The sequence below is a fragment of the Nanorana parkeri genome, unplaced genomic scaffold, assembly GCF_000935625.1.
Source record: "Nanorana parkeri isolate BGI_ZX_2015 unplaced genomic scaffold, ASM93562v1 scaffold2207, whole genome shotgun sequence".
In the NCBI taxonomy this organism is placed as follows: Eukaryota; Metazoa; Chordata; class Amphibia; order Anura; family Dicroglossidae; genus Nanorana; species Nanorana parkeri.
The window spans coordinates 116,891-120,477 of NW_017308475.1; positions in this window are offsets into that span (position 1 = coordinate 116,891).

Genomic DNA, 3,587 nt, shown 5'->3' on the forward strand with positions numbered 1-3,587 from the left:
CGGGAGTGTCGGATGAACGGATGATCCGACACTCCCGGCGGAGAGACCAGGGGCCCGCCGCGCGCTGGATAACAATCCGGCGGCCGGCAACTTGCTGGGCCCCCCAGAGCCTGAGGCCCTGGTGCGCCCGCACGGCCTGCACCGGCGGTAGTTCCGCCACTGCAAACATCTTAGGATTGATTTTGGTCCACTCTTCTTTACAAATCTACTCTAAATTCTTAAGGTTTCTGGCTGTTGCTTGGCAACTCGAAGTTTCAGCTCCCTCCATACATTTTCTACAGAATTAAGGTCTGGGGACTGGCTAGGCCACTCCATGACCTTAATGTGCTTCTTCTTGAACCACTGCTTTGTTGTCTTGGTGATATATTTTGGGTCATTGTCATGCTGCAATACCCATCCATGACCCATCTTCAGTGTTCTGGCTGAGGGAAGGAGGTTCTCATCCAAAATTTTACAATACATGGCCCCGTCCATTGGCCCCCTCAATGCTGCAAAGTCAGCCTGTACCTTTAGCAGAGAAACAACCCCAAAGTATAATGTGTCCACCTTCGTGCTTGACTGTAGGGATGGTGTTCTTAGGGTCATAGTCAGCATTTTTCATCACTGTGCTACAGCACATTTTCTGTACCCATTAAAGCTAATTATGCAAACTTATCCAGGGCTGTTTTCACTATGGCTAATAAACTGCCTGTAATGTTAAAACATACCTTTTATAGCAAAATCTCTTTTCCTGCAGCCCCTGTTATGAGGCGATAGTTTCAGAGTCATGAATGAACAGGAAGTGATGTAGAGCACTTCCTATGTATTAATAATTGTTGACACAGTAACTAAATGCTATGTCCTGAGTTATTTGCAAACATCAGTGTTATCAGAACTGATCACACCAATGTTTGAGCAGTACATAAAAGGATCAGCAAATATTTCACATATTTGCTGATCCTCCTTGCTCTCCATCCTGAACTGTTCTGCCCCTCCCACAGCTCTCCTCCTCCCTGCTGACACTGTCAGTCCTCTCAGCTGAGTGGCAACAGCTGGATTGTCTCTGTGTCCCCTCCGATCCCTGTTGCCTCTGCTGACACAGGCGTAGGAGAGCATTGGGGATTGGAAGGGACCCAGGCTGAAGCTTGCAGCCAGGACCTAGCAGCAAGGAGGGATTATTCTTGGGACGCATTATCGGCATTCTTTTTACTTTTTTTACTATCAGCATTTTTTCCATAGTACCATAGTTGGCCAAAATGTTCTGGCAGACAAAATTTTGGTGTATCCCTCGTATATAGTAGTTTTTAATATCATAAGATGATTGAGTTTCTTTCTTTTTTATTTCTAGATAAGGAAGAAATCATGCACACATTCCAGTTGTTGGATCAAACATAATTATATTTTGTTCTCAAAACTAATGCATTCTATTGATAGCTAAGTAATTATATATTAGGATCTATGAAACACAGTCTGATAAAAGTTCATTACAAACTACATAATAGGGTCTGAATCACAAATGCCCTCAGCATCTCGCAAGTGTTCTCATCTGCTGCAATATATCATATTTCAAAGTGGCCATTTGCATTTATGTAGTGGATTGCAATTTTCTAAACAAAATGTAAAATTATTGCTTTAAAAAATACAGTACTTTGATCTACTTGTCTACAAGTCTTGAAAAATAACTTCTGTTAAGAATACTTTAATTACAGCCGGCATTTTATGCCATAATTAGACAAAACAGTAAAGTAACTTACAGCTGCTGATAATTAGCCTTACCTTATAATGATTTCATGGTGTACAGAAACCACAGCTGTTATAAGTGTATAGGGGTTCAACATATATTTGTCAAAAAACCCTCACATTTTTCAAATTTTGGTGCAGGACATTTCATCCTTTGTGTATACTGTGCTTGTGTAAGCTATTAAATCAACATAGCTTACTACTAAAGATGAGCTTTAGGTTCAGGACAACCATGAATTCGACCCAACCCCGGCCTGTGCAGTTCGATGAATGGGCAAACAAAATGGTCAGGTTTGATAAAGCTGGAAGTCATTAAATTAGTAAACAAGCGGCATGTGTATTATCCATTTTAAAAAATGATGTGGGATCATCAAAATCTATAACAGACCCAGATCCATAATTGGAGGATCTTGCAGGTTGGGGATTCTATGCTTCCTCCTGCAAGGTATCTTCCAAATGCTAAGAAAATGTGGTCTGGTATGTTTCAGGAAGTGGGGTGCACATTCAGTTCCCTTCTCCCGTTTCCTGGGCAGACATGCTATATAAGGTAATCTTGAAAATGCTGGGATCTGGTAATAGATCCTTGTAAATGTGTATTGCTTTCAAATGGCATTCAGATTTAGACATGACAAATCCACTACAGCATTTCAGTCATCATGGCTTTATTCATAGCTGAATGCCAGAAGTCACAAACCTAATTATACAAACTTAAAATTAAAGAAGGTGAGTATCCATATGACTATAAGCTGCACAAGGTAAGATCAAGAGAAACCGATGCACAATAAAAACACTTGTAAACCTTAAACTTCACAAATGGAATGTCAAATTAAATACCAAAGAAACACATATAAACAAATTCTCAAAAAATCACCATCACTATACTATGTTCTTATTTTAAATACAAACTAACATCTCAGGAGCAAATTTAAACCCAGGAAAATCATGGAATACATCCTAAATGTCCAATAGACCTATTAGTCCAAGATGTCCTTTGCAAATCACTGCATTTCTTTAATGGAAAAACTCCACTAAAAGTAAAGGATGCCACATTCTCTTTAGGTACTTCCAAAACATGTGTGGATGCATTAGATGGTCAGGGGGGACTTAATATTGGATCAATCACAATAATGTTCCCCAACTATTTCTAAGTGGGCAAATAGTGCACCCCACATATTGCAGTGAACAACTGAAACAAGTTCCACAGGAAAGCATTTGTTTGTTTTTGTAGATTATATCATTGCACAGACCAGCTGGGTAGCCTCTCTCTTTCAAATGTTTCTCAATATCTCAAATTTCTATTAAAAGAGTCAGAAGAGCATTTTCTCCAAGCTCTAAAATTAACATACTGGAATACATTTAATTATTATTATTATTATTATACAGGATTTATATAGCGCCAACAGTTTGCGCAGCGCTTTAATGGTCAGTAGGGGTTGGCAACTGGCTTTTAATGTAGACGTTCCTGAATATTGCTGGAAAATATGTGTGTTGAAGCAACACTTGTAAACAGATCTTCCCCCAATGTGATATTAAGAAAATTAATAGAGATAATGTTCCACCCACATAAATCGCAAGTTAAAATCTTTAGCATTCCTAGTTTTCCTAGACGCTTTAACCCATTCCCCCAACATCATAGAACTTCCTCCCCATCTTTTTAAAATTGAAAAAGTTTGGTTCCACCACACTCTTTTTTTTTGTTCTAGGGGTGTAAAAACCACTGGCCACACTACAGTTACAAGCCACAAATGTCCAAGTTATGTGGTATTATGACTGAATCATTGCCTTTCAATTTACAGTATATTTCAGAAATATATACAGATATACAGAAGTCTGATCTACAGAAGTCTGATATATATAATATATATATA